At 49.0% G+C, this 13094-nt stretch overlaps 1 protein-coding gene across 6 annotated transcripts in view; it reads right to left on the bottom strand.

Moving 5' to 3' along the window:
* The window catches only part of smoc1 (SPARC related modular calcium binding 1), a 206994-nt gene that overhangs the window by 33465 nt on the left and 160435 nt on the right, over window positions 1-13094 (bottom strand). The gene's annotated exons all lie outside the window — the stretch shown is intronic.

Raw genomic sequence — 13094 nt, 5'->3', positions numbered from 1 at the left:
ACCAATGGCTCACAGCAACACAGAGACAGCACAGTCACTCTTCAACAATCATTACAACTGTCTCACATTAACACAGAGACAGCACAGTCACTCTTCAACAATCATTACCATTGTCTCACATTAACACAGAGACAGCACAGTCACTCTTCAACAATCATTACAACTGTCTCACATTAACACAGAGACAGCACAGTCACTCTTCAACAATCATTACCATTGTCTCACATTAACACAGAGACAGCACAGTCACTCTTCAACAATCATTACAACTGTCTCACATTAACACAGAGACAGCACAGTCACTCTTCAACAATCATTACAACTGTCTCATATTAACACAGAGACAGCACAGTCACTCTTCAACAATCATTACAACTGTCTCACATTAACACAGAGACAGCACAGTCACTCTTCAACAATCATTACCATTGTCTCACATTAACACAGAGACAGCACAGTCACTCTTCAACAATCATTACAACTGTCTCACATTAACACAGAGACAGCACAGTCACTCTTCAACAATCATTACCATTGTCTCACATTAACACAGAGACAACACAGTCACTCTTCAACAATCATTACAACTGTCTCACATTAACACAGAGACAGCACAGTCACTCTTCAACAATCATTACCATTGTCTCACATTAACACAGAAGCAGCACAGTCACTCTTCAACAATCATTACCAGCTGATGGCTGAGCCCAGTGTTAAGTATCTCTGGTAAACAGCAGAACTACAGCTGATGGCTGAGCCCAGTGTTAAGTATATCTGGTAAACAGTAGAACTACAGCTGATGGCTGAGCCCAGTGTTAAGTATCTCTGGTAAACAGTAGAACTACCGCTGATGGCTGAGCCCAGTGTTAAGTATCTCTGGTAAACAGCAGAACTACAGCTGATGGCTGAGTCCAGTGTTAAGTACCTCTGGTAAACAGCAGAACTACAGCTGATGGCTGAGCCCAGTGTTAAGTATCTCTGGTAAACAGCAGAACTACAGCTGATGGCTGAGCCCAGTGTTAAGTATCTCTGGTAAACAGCAGAACTACAGCTGATGGCTGAGTCCAGTGTTAAGTACCTCTGGTAAACAGCAGAATTACAGCTGATGGCTGAGCCCAGTGTTAAGTACCTCTGGTAAACAGCAGAACTACAGCTGATGGCTGAGCCCAGTGTTAAGTACCTCTGGTAAACAGTAGAACTACAGCTGATGGCTGAGTCCAGTGTTAAGTACCTCTGGTAAACAGCAGAACTACAGCTGATGGCTGAGCCCAGTGTTAAGTACCTCTGGTAAACAGCAGAATTACAGCTGATGGCTGAGCCCAGTGTTAAGTACCTCTGGTAAACAGCAGAACTACAGCTGATGACTGAGTCCAGTGTTAAGTACCTCTGGTAAACAGCAGAACTACAGCTGATGGCTGAGCCCAGTGTTAAGTACCTCTGGTAAACAGCAGAACTACAGCTGATGGCTGAGTCCAGTGTTAAGTACCTCTGGTAAACAGCAGAACTACAGCTGATGGCTGAGCCCAGTGTTAAGTACCTCTGGTAAACAGCAGAACTACAGCTGATGGCTGAGCCCAGTGTTAAGTACCTCTGGTAAACAGCAGAACTACAGCTGATGGCTGAGCCCAGTGTTAAGTACCTCTGGTAAACAGCAGAACTACAGCTGATGGCTGAGCCCAGTGTTAAGTATCTCTGGTAAACAGCAGAACTACAGCTGATGGCTGAGCCCAGTGTTAAGTACCTCTGGTAAACAGCAGAACTACAGCTGATGGCTGAGTCCAGTGTTAAGTATCTCTGGTAAACAGCAGAACTACAGCTGATGGCTGAGCCCAGTGTTAAGTACCTCTGGTAAACAGCAGAACTAAAGTTATACCTTCAGGTGCTGGTGATGGAGAATGGAGAAAACACTGTCTTTAACTCTGTGAGTGTGTGTGTGTGTGTGTGTGTGTGTGTGTCTTCGTGCATGCGTGTGCGTGTGTTATATTGGGCTGTTGCAACGTGAGAGAGGGTGAGAGTAAAGAAATGTTGCTTTCAATATGATCTGATGTTTTGGTAATCTAGACAGAGTAAGAACAGGCTAATTAGCAGGACCATCGGTATGAACTGAACTGACCTTTCACCTGTATCAGACGTGAGTCATATGTGAGGAGCAATCTGAGAGACTCCCAGCATGCCTTGTTTGATGAATTTATGATGCTTCCCTCAGAGCGTAGATAGGTTTAAAACCAGCAGGTCTATACTGTCCTTCATGCCAGCAGCTATCAGCTGTCTCAGTAATCTCTAGTAGCACATAGCTGTATATATTATTGGGGTGTATATTTATTGTCATGTGATCATGTGTTTTTACTAAGTGCTGCTAAATGAATTGGCCCCCTGGGGATAATAAAGACTCTACTCTACAGGTGCATTAGACATGTGTGTCCTAAATGGTACCTTATTCTCTAGACTGGAGTCTACAGTAGTGCACTACATAGGGAGCCATTTGGGACGAAGCCATAGATGAGAGGCAGGCAGCCGTGTGTATGTGATGACAAAAGGACTTAGCTGGGCAGTGCAGACCTGTTAACTTTTATGATGGCGTGCTGAACACCTTGGGTAGCTCTCGTTAATTGCCCAGATGCATGGTTTTAATAGCACACTGGACTAGGCCAATGTTTTACCCCCTAATTCTGTCTCTTAAAGAGAAACTTCAAACACTCTCTCTCTCTCTCTCTCTCTCTCTCTCTCTCTCTCTCTCTCTCTCTCTCTCTCTCTCTCTCTCTCGCTCTCTCTCTCTCTGTCTCTCTCTCCCTCCTGCAGCGAGAGTGTTGTGTCATTCTGTTGTTCGGTGGGAGGTGGTCTCCTTTAACCCTAACCCGCCAGGTGAATCTAATTACCATGTCCTGGATCGGACAAGTCAGGCTCTGGGACACACTGCCTCACTGCTTATGAACCCGACTGTTAAATTGGGCCGTTATGAAGTGCGACCCCGTATGTTGAACAGCACCCTGTGTGGTGGAGAGGGAGGGAACACTGGGGCTGCATCCCTAATGGCAGTGCACTATTTTTTGACCAGGGCCCATAGGGAATAAGGTGCAGTTTTGTGACACAGAAAGTGTGTATTATGAAGGAACCCTGAAGGTCTCTAAGAAATCCTTATTCCTAATATGTCTGTTTCTGGTCAGAGGTTGTGGTGTGGTAGTCTGGTTCAGGGTAACATCAGATCTACAGGCCGTTAACTCCCCTTGTTCTTCATGTGACTAATGACGTTTAGACCGGAAAGGATTCAATCGAAGGCGTGATACAGAGCAGCACCCCTGCACTGCAGACAATGTGCCTTTTAAAGGTAATCGAAGCTTGAGCCAACATCTGCAGCATTTTCCATGAATGCCATCTCCGTGAACGTCATTGATGTGACTGTCCAGTGCAGTGCTTTATAACGCGCACTGGCATTGATGTGACACAGTGGTGTTGTTTGTTGTGGCGGCTCGCTGTGAAGGTCCCCATCCCACTATAGTAATTTAATATAACTCCACCCAGTGGAGCCCCCCACAGTCCCCAACACACCTAGCTCCCCCTGCAGCCTACACCCCCCCCTCCCCCTTCCCCCCTTCCCGCTCCCCAACACTTATAACGTCCATAAAACAAACCACACATCTGCGGCACAGTCAGAAGCCTTGCTCCACTCTGTAAAGTCTCCAGATGCCGGGAATTAAATTAGGGTTACAGTGCAACTTTAAAGGATGTGGGGAAACAGAGAGAGAGGGAACCCAAAAAAAAGTGAGAAAGCAGTAGAGCATTAACCAGGTAGCCTGGTCCCAGACCTGTTCCTGCTAACAGGTAGCCTGGTCCCAGACCTGTTCCTGCTAACAGGTAGCCTGGTCCCAGACCCGTTCCTGCTAACAGGTAGCCTGGTCCCAGACCTGTTCCTGCTAACAGGTAGCCTGGTCCCAGACCTGTTCCTGCTAACAGGTAGCCTGGTCCCAGACCCGTTCCTGCTAACAGGTAGCCTGGTCCCAGACCCGTTCCTGCTAACAGGTAGCCTGGTCCCAGACCTGTTCCTGCTAACAGGTAGCCTGGTCCCAGACCCGTTCCTGCTAACAGGTAGCCTGGTCCCAGACCCGTTCCTGCTAACAGGTAGCCTGGTCCCAGACCCGTTCCTGCTAACAGGTAGCCTGGTCCCAGACCTGTTCCTGCTAACAGGTAGCCTGGTCCCAGACCTGTTCCTGCTAACAGGTAGCCTGGTCCCAGACCCGTTCCTGCTAACAGGTAGCCTGGTCCCAGACCCGTTCCTGCTAACAGGTAGCCTGGTCCCAGACCTGTTCCTGCTAACAGGTAGCCTGGTCCCAGACCCGTTCCTGCTAACAGGTAGCCTGGTCCCAGACCTGTTCCTGCTAACAGGTAGCCTGGTCCCAGACCCGTTCCTGCTAACAGGTAGCCTGGTCCCAGACCTGTTCCTGCTAACATTCCACTCAACATGTTTGCCATGACAAGGAGTAGCAAGGAGTGGAATGTTAGCAGGAACAGGTCTGGGACCAGGCAACCTGTTAGCAGGAACAGGTCTGGGACCAGAATACCTGTTAGCAGGAACAGGTCTGGGACCAGAATACCTGTTAGCAGGAACAGGTCTGGGACCAGGCAAGTAGAGACAGTACAGTAACTATATGAACTAGGTTACGACCTTTAGTGGAGACTAGTGAGCCCCTGGCTTTAGTGGAGACTAGTGAGCCCTTGGCTTTAGTGGAGACTAGTGAGCCCCTGGCTTTAGTAGAGACTAGTGAGCCCTTGGCTTTAGTGGAGACTAGTGAGCCCTTGGCTTTAGTAGAGACTAGTGAGCCCTTGGCTTTAGTAGAGACTAGTGAGCCCTTGGCTTTAGTGGAGACTAGTGAGCCCTTGGCTTTAGTGGAGACTAGTGAGCCCCTGGCTTTAGTGGAGACTAGTGAGCCCCTGGCTTTAGTGGAGACTAGTGAGCCCTTGGCTTTAGTGGAGACTAGTGAGCCCCTGGCTTTAGTGGAGACTAGTGAGCCCCTGGCTTTAGTAGAGACTAGTGAGCCCTTGGCTTTAGTGGAGACTAGTGAGCCCCTGGCTTTAGTAGAGACTAGTGAGCCCCTGGCTTTAGTAGAGACTAGTGAGCCCCTGGCTTTAGTGGAGACTAGTGAGCCCCTGGCTTTAGTAGAGACTAGTGAGCCCTTGGCTTTAGTGGAGACTAGTGAGCCCCTGGCTTTAGTAGAGACTAGTGAGCCCCTGGCTTTAGTGGAGACTAGTGAGCCCCTAGCTTTAGTAGAGACTAGTGAGCCCTTGGCTTTAGTAGAGACTAGTGAGCCCTTGGCTTTAGTGGAGACTAGTGAGCCCCTGGCTTTAGTAGAGACTAGTGAGCCCTTGGCTTTAGTGGAGACTAGTGAGCCCTTGGCTTTAGTAGAGACTAGTGAGCCCCTGGCTTTAGTGGAGACTAGTGAGCCCCTGTCTTTAGTAGAGACTAGTGAGCCCTTGGCTTTAGTAGAGACTAGTGAGCCCCTTGGCTTTAGTGGAGACTAGTGAGCCCTTGGCTTTAGTGGAGACTAGTGAGCCCTTGGCTTTAGTGGAGACTAGTGAGCCCTTGGCTTTAGTGGAGACTAGTGAGCCCTTGGCTTTAGTAGAGACTAGTGAGCCCCTGGCTTTAGTAGAGACTAGTGAGCCCTTGGCTTTAGTGGAGACTAGTGAGCCCTTGGCTTTAGTGGAGACTAGTGAGCCCTTGGCTTTAGTGGAGACTAGTGAGCCCCTGGCTTTAGTGGAGACTAGTGAGCCCCTGGCTTTAGTGAAGACTAGTGAGCCCTTGGCTTTAGTGGAGACTAGTGAGCCCCTGGCTTTAGTGGAGACTAGTGAGCCCCTGGCTTTAGTGGAGACTAGTGAGCTTTTGGCTTTAGTAGAGACTAGTGAGCCCTTGGTTTTAGTGGAGACTAGTGAGCCCTTGGCTTTAGTGGAGACTAGTGAGCTTTTGGCTTTAGTAGAGACTAGTGAGCCTTTGGCTTTAGTAGAGACTAGTGAGCCCTTGGCTTTAGTGGAGACTAGTGAGCTTTCGCCTTTAGTAGAGACTAGTGAGCCCTTGGCTTTAGTAGAGACTAGTGAGCCTTTGGTTCAGTAGAGACTAGTGAGCTTTTGGCTTTAGTGGAGACTGGTTAGCTTTTGGCTTTAGTAGAGACTAGTGAGCCCTTGATTTAGTAGAGACTAGTGAGCCCTTGGCTTTAGTGGAGACTAGTTAGCTTTTGGCTTTAGTAGAGACTAGTGAGCCATTGGCTTTAGTGGAGACTAGTGAGCCCTTGGCTTTAGTGGAGACTAGTGAGCCCTTGGCTAAGTAGAGACTAGTGAGCTTTTGGCTTTAGTGGAGACTAGTGAGCCCTTGGCTTTAGTAGAGACTAGTGAGCCCTTGGCTTTAGTAGAGACTAGTGAGCCCTTGGCTTTAGTAGAGACTAGTGAGCCCTTGGCTTTAGTGGAGACTAGTGAGCTTTTGGCTTTAGTGGAGACTAGTGAGCCCTTGGCCTTAGTGGAGACTAGTGAGCCCTTGGCTTTAGTGGAGACTAGTGAGCCCTTGGCTTTAGTGGAGACTAGTGAGCCCTTGGCTTTAGTAGAGACTAGTGAACCCTTGGATTTAGTGGAGACTAGTGAGAACTTGGCTTTAGTGGAGACTAGTGAGCCCTTGGCTTTAGTGGAGACTAGTGAGCCCTTGGCTTTAGTAGAGACTAGTGAGCCCTTGGCTTTAGTTGAGACTAGTGAGCCCTTGGCTTTAGTAGAGACTAGTGAGCTTTTGGCTTTAGTAGAGACTAGTGAGCTTTTGGCTTTAGAAGAGACTAGTGAGCCCCTGGCTTTAGTGGAGACTAGTGATCCCTTGGCTTTAGTAGAGACTAGTGAGCCCTTGGCTTTAGTAGAGACTAGTGAGCCCTTGGCTTTAGTGGAGACTAGTGAGCCCTTGGCTTTAGTAGAGACTAGTGAGCCCTTGGCTTTAGTGGAGACTAGTGAGCCCTTGGCTTTAGTAGAGACTAGTGAGCCCTTGGCTTTAGTGGAGACTAGTGAGCCCTTGGCTTTAGTAGAGACCAGTGAGCCCTTGGCTTTAGTAGAGACTAGTCAGCCCTTGGCTTTAGTGGAGACTAGTGAGCCCTTGGCTTATGTAGAGACTAGTGAGCTTTTGGCTTAGTAGAGACTAGTGAGCCCTTGGCTTTAGTGGAGACTAGTGAGCCCCTGGCTTTAGTAGAGACTAGTGAGCCCTTGGCTTTAGTGGAGACTAGTGAGCCCTTGGCTTTAGTGGAGACTAGTGAGCCCTTGGCTTTAGTGGAGACTAGTGAGCCCTTGGCTTTAGTGGAGACTAGTGAGCCCTTGGCTTTAGTGGAGACTAGTGAGCCCTTGGCTTTAGTAGAGACTAGTGAGCCCTTGGCTTTAGTAGAGACTAGTGAGCCCTTGGCTTTAGTGGAGACTAGTGAGCCATTGGCTTTAGTGGAGACTAGTGAGCCCCTGGCTTTAGTAGAGACTAGTGAGCCCTTGGCTTTAGTAGAGACGGGTGAGCCCTTGGCTTTAGTGGAGACTAGTGAGCCTCTGGCTTTAGTAGAGACTAGTGAGCCCCTGGCTTTAGTAGAGACTGGAGACTAGTGAGCCTCTGGCTTTAGTAGAGACTAGTGAGCCCCTGGCTTTAGTAGAGACTAGTGAGCCCCTGGCTTTAGTGGAGACTAGTGAGCCCTTGGCTTTAGTAGAGACTAGTGAGCCCTTGGCTTTAGTGGAGACTAGTGAGCCCTTGGCTTTAGTGGAGACTAGTGAGCCCTTGGCTTTAGTAGAGACTAGTGAGCCCTTGGCTTTAGTGGAGACTAGTGAGCCCTTGGCTTTAGTAGAGACTAGTGAGCCCCTGGCTTTAGTAGAGACTAGTGAGCCCTTGGCTTTAGTGGAGATTAGTGAGCCCTTGGCTTTAGTAGAGACTAGTGAGCCCCTGGCTTTAGTAGAGACTAGTGAGCCCTTGGCTTTAGTGGAGACTAGTGAGCCCGTGGCTTTAGTGGAGACTAGTGAGCCCTTGGCTTTAGTGGAGACTAGTGAGCCCTTGGCTTTGGTAGAGACTAGTGAGCCCTTGGCTTTAGTGGAGACTAGTGAGCCCCTGGCTTTAGTAGAGACTAGTGAGCCCTTGGCTTTAGTGGAGACTAGTGAGCCCTTGGCTTTAGTAGAGACTAGTGAGCCCCTGGCTTTAGTGGAGACTAGTGAGCCCCTGTCTTTAGTAGAGACTAGTGAGCCCTTGGCTTTAGTAGAGACTAGTGAGCCCTTGGCTTTAGTGGAGACTAGTGAGCCCTTGGCTTTAGTGGAGACTAGTGAGCCCTTGGCTTTAGTGGAGACTAGTGAGCCCTTGGCTTTAGTGGAGACTAGTGAGCCCTTGGCTTTAGTAGAGACTAGTGAGCCCCTGGCTTTAGTAGAGACTAGTGAGCCCTTGGCTTTAGTGGAGACTAGTGAGCCCTTGGCTTTAGTGGAGACTAGTGAGCCCTTGGCTTTAGTGGAGACTAGTGAGCCCCTGGCTTTAGTGGAGACTAGTGAGCCCCTGGCTTTAGTGAAGACTAGTGAGCCCTTGGCTTTAGTGGAGACTAGTGAGCCCCTGGCTTTAGTGGAGACTAGTGAGCCCCTGGCTTTAGTGGAGACTAGTGAGCTTTTGGCTTTAGTAGAGACTAGTGAGCCCTTGGTTTTAGTGGAGACTAGTGAGCCCTTGGCTTTAGTGGAGACTAGTGAGCTTTTGGCTTTAGTAGAGACTAGTGAGCCTTTGGCTTTAGTAGAGACTAGTGAGCCCTTGGCTTTAGTGGAGACTAGTGAGCTTGCCTTTAGTAGAGACTAGTGAGCCCTTGGCTTTAGTAGAGACTAGTGAGCCTTTGGTTCAGTAGAGACTAGTGAGCTTTTGGCTTTAGTGGAGACTGGTTAGCTTTTGGCTTTAGTAGAGACTAGTGAGCCCTTGATTTAGTAGAGACTAGTGAGCCCTTGGCTTTAGTGGAGACTAGTTAGCTTTTGGCTTTAGTAGAGACTAGTGAGCCATTGGCTTTAGTGGAGACTAGTGAGCCCTTGGCTTTAGTAGAGACTAGTGAGCCCTTGGCTAAGTAGAGACTAGTGAGCTTTTGGCTTTAGTGGAGACTAGTGAGCCCTTGGCTTTAGTAGAGACTAGTGAGCCCTTGGCTTTAGTAGAGACTAGTGAGCCCTTGGCTTTAGTAGAGACTAGTGAGCCCTTGGCTTTAGTGGAGACTAGTGAGCTTTTGGCTTTAGTGGAGACTAGTGAGCCCTTGGCCTTAGTGGAGACTAGTGAGCCCTTGGCTTTAGTGGAGACTAGTGAGCCCTTGGCTTTAGTGGAGACTAGTGAGCCCTTGGCTTTAGTAGAGACTAGTGAACCCTTGGATTTAGTGGAGACTAGTGAGCACTTGGCTTTAGTGGAGACTAGTGAGCCCTTGGCTTTAGTGGAGACTAGTGAGCCCTTGGCTTTAGTAGAGACTAGTGAGCCCTTGGCTTTAGTTGAGACTAGTGAGCCCTTGGCTTTAGTAGAGACTAGTGAGCTTTTGGCTTTAGTAGAGACTAGTGAGCTTTTGGCTTTAGAAGAGACTAGTGAGCCCCTGGCTTTAGTGGAGACTAGTGATCCCTTGGCTTTAGTAGAGACTAGTGAGCCCTTGGCTTTAGTAGAGACTAGTGAGCCCTTGGCTTTAGTGGAGACTAGTGAGCCCTTGGCTTTAGTAGAGACTAGTGAGCCCTTGGCTTTAGTGGAGACTAGTGAGCCCTTGGCTTTAGTAGAGACTAGTGAGCCCTTGGCTTTAGTGGAGACTAGTGAGCCCTTGGCTTTAGTAGAGACCAGTGAGCCCTTGGCTTTAGTAGAGACTAGTCAGCCCTTGGCTTTAGTGGAGACTAGTGAGCCCTTGGCTTATGTAGAGACTAGTGAGCTTTTGGCTTAGTAGAGACTAGTGAGCCCTTGGCTTTAGTGGAGACTAGTGAGCCCCTGGCTTTAGTAGAGACTAGTGAGCCCTTGGCTTTATTGGAGACTAGTGAGCCCTTGGCTTTAGTGGAGACTAGTGAGCCCTTGGCTTTAGTGGAGACTAGTGAGCCCTTGGCTTTAGTGGAGACTAGTGAGCCCCTTGGCTTTAGTGGAGACTAGTGAGCCCTTGGCTTTAGTAGAGACTAGTGAGCCCTTGGCTTTAGTAGAGACTAGTGAGCCCTTGGCTTTAGTGGAGACTAGTGAGCCATTGGCTTTAGTGGAGACTAGTGAGCCCCTGGCTTTAGTAGAGACTAGTGAGCCCTTGGCTTTAGTAGAGACGGGTGAGCCCTTGGCTTTAGTGGAGACTAGTGAGCCTCTGGCTTTAGTAGAGACTAGTGAGCCCCTGGCTTTAGTAGAGACTAGTGAGCCCCTGGCTTTAGTGGAGACTAGTGAGCCCTTGGCTTTAGTAGAGACTAGTGAGCCCTTGGCTTTAGTGGAGACTAGTGAGCCCTTGGCTTTAGTGGAGACTAGTGAGCCCTTGGCTTTAGTGGAGACTAGTGAGCCCTTGGCTTTAGTAGAGACTAGTGAGCCCTTGGCTTTAGTGGAGACTAGTGAGCCCTTGGCTTTAGTAGAGACTAGTGAGCCCCTGGCTTTAGTGGAGACTAGTGAGCCCTTGGCTTTAGTGGAGATTAGTGAGCCCTTGGCTTTAGTAGAGACTAGTGAGCCCCTGGCTTTAGTAGAGACTAGTGAGCCCTTGGCTTTAGTGGAGACTAGTGAGCCCGTGGCTTTAGTGGAGACTAGTGAGCCCTTGGCTTTAGTGGAGACTAGTGAGCCCTTGGCTTTAGTAGAGACTAGTGAGCCCTTGGCTTTAGTAGAGACTAGTGAGCCCTTGGCTTTAGTGGAGACTAGTGAGCCCTTGGCTTTAGTGGAGACTAGTGAGCCCTTGGCTTTAGTAGAGACTAGTGAGCCCTTGGCTTTAGTGGAGACTAGTGAGCCCTTGGCTTTAGTAGAGACTAGTGAGCCCCTGGCTTTAGTAGAGACTAGTGAGCCCTTGGCTTTAGTGGAGACTAGTGAGCCCTTGGCTTTAGTAGAGACTAGTGAGCCCCTGGCTTTAGTAGAGACTAGTGAGCCCCTGGCTTTAGTAGAGACTAGTGAGCCCTTGGCTTTAGTGGAGACTAGTGAGCCCGTGGCTTTAGTGGAGACTAGTGAGCCCTTGGCTTTAGTGGAGACTAGTGAGCCCTTGGCTTTAGTAGAGACTAGTGAGCCCTTGGCTTTAGTAGAGACTAGTGAGCCCTTGGCTTTAGTGGAGACTAGTGAGCCCTTGGCTTTAGTGGAGACTAGTGAGCCCTTGGCTTTAGTAGAGACTAGTGAGCCCTTGGCTTTAGTGGAGACTAGTGAGCCCTTGGCTTTAGTAGAGACTAGTGAGCCCCTGGCTTTAGTAGAGACTAGTGAGCCCTTGGCTTTAGTGGAGACTAGTGAGCCCTTGGCTTTAGTGGAGACTAGTGAGCCCTTGGCTTTAGTGGAGACTAGTGAGCCCCTGGCTTTAGTGAAGACTAGTGAGCCCTTGGCTTTAGTGGAGACTAGTGAGCCCCTGGCTTTAGTGGAGACTAGTGAGCCCCTGGCTTTAGTGGAGACTAGTGAGCTTTTGGCTTTAGTAGAGACTAGTGAGCCCTTGGTTTTAGTGGAGACTAGTGAGCCCTTGGCTTTAGTGGAGACTAGTGAGCTTTTGGCTTTAGTAGAGACTAGTGAGCCCTTGGCTTTAGTAGAGACTAGTGAGCCCTTGGCTTTAGTGGAGACTAGTGAGCTTTCGCCTTTAGTAGAGACTAGTGAGCCCTTGGCTTTAGTAGAGACTAGTGAGCCTTTGGTTCAGTAGAGACTAGTGAGCTTTTGGCTTTAGTGGAGACTGGTTAGCTTTTGGCTTTAGTAGAGACTAGTGAGCCCTTGATTTAGTAGAGACTAGTGAGCCCTTGGCTTTAGTGGAGACTAGTTAGCTTTTGGCTTTAGTAGAGACTAGTGAGCCATTGGCTTTAGTGGAGACTAGTGAGCCCTTGGCTTTAGTGGAGACTAGTGAGCCCTTGGCTAAGTAGAGACTAGTGAGCTTTTGGCTTTAGTAGAGACTAGTGAGCCCTTGGCTTTAGTAGAGACTAGTGAGCCCTTGGCTTTAGTAGAGACTAGTGAGCCCTTGGCTTTAGTAGAGACTAGTGAGCCCTTGGCTTTAGTGGAGACTAGTGAGCTTTTGGCTTTAGTGGAGACTAGTGAGCCCTTGGCCTTAGTGGAGACTAGTGAGCCCTTGGCTTTAGTGGAGACTAGTGAGCCCTTGGCTTTAGTGGAGACTAGTGAGCCCTTGGCTTTAGTAGAGACTAGTGAACCCTTGGCTTTAGTAGAGACTAGTGAGCTTTTGGCTTTAGTAGAGACTAGTGAGCTTTTGGCTTTAGAAGAGACTAGTGAGCCCCTGGCTTTAGTGGAGACTAGTGATCCCTTGGCTTTAGTAGAGACTAGTGAGCCCTTGGCTTTAGTAGAGACTAGTGAGCCCTTGGCTTTAGTGGAGACTAGTGAGCCCTTGGCTTTAGTAGAGACTAGTGAGCCCTTGGCTTTAGTGGAGACTAGTGAGCCCTTGGCTTTAGTAGAGACTAGTGAGCCCTTGGCTTTAGTGGAGACTAGTGAGCCCTTGGCTTTAGTAGAGACCAGTGAGCCCTTGGCTTTAGTAGAGACTAGTCAGCCCTTGGCTTTAGTGGAGACTAGTGAGCCCTTGGCTTATGTAGAGACTAGTGAGCTTTTGGCTTAGTAGAGACTAGTGAGCCCTTGGCTTTAGTGGAGACTAGTGAGCCCCTGGCTTTAGTAGAGACTAGTGAGCCCTTGGCTTTATTGGAGACTAGTGAGCCCTTGGCTTTAGTGGAGACTAGTGAGCCCTTGGCTTTAGTGGAGACTAGTGAGCCCTTGGCTTTAGTGGAGACTAGTGAGCCCTTGGCTTTAGTGGAGACTAGTGAGCCCTTGGCTTTAGTAGAGACTAGTGAGCCCTTGGCTTTAGTAGAGACTAGTGAGCCCTTGGCTTTAGTGGAGACTAGTGAGCCATTGGCTTTAGTGGAGACTAGTGAGCCCCTGGCTTTAGTAGAGACTAGTGAGCCCTTGGCTTTAGTAGAGACGGGTGAGCCCTTGGCTTTAGTGGAGACTA

This window comes from Coregonus clupeaformis, chromosome 25 (genome assembly GCF_020615455.1).
Source record: "Coregonus clupeaformis isolate EN_2021a chromosome 25, ASM2061545v1, whole genome shotgun sequence".
NCBI classification, from domain to species: Eukaryota; Metazoa; Chordata; class Actinopteri; order Salmoniformes; family Salmonidae; genus Coregonus; species Coregonus clupeaformis.
This window is presented reverse-complemented; position numbering and strand designations above follow the sequence as displayed.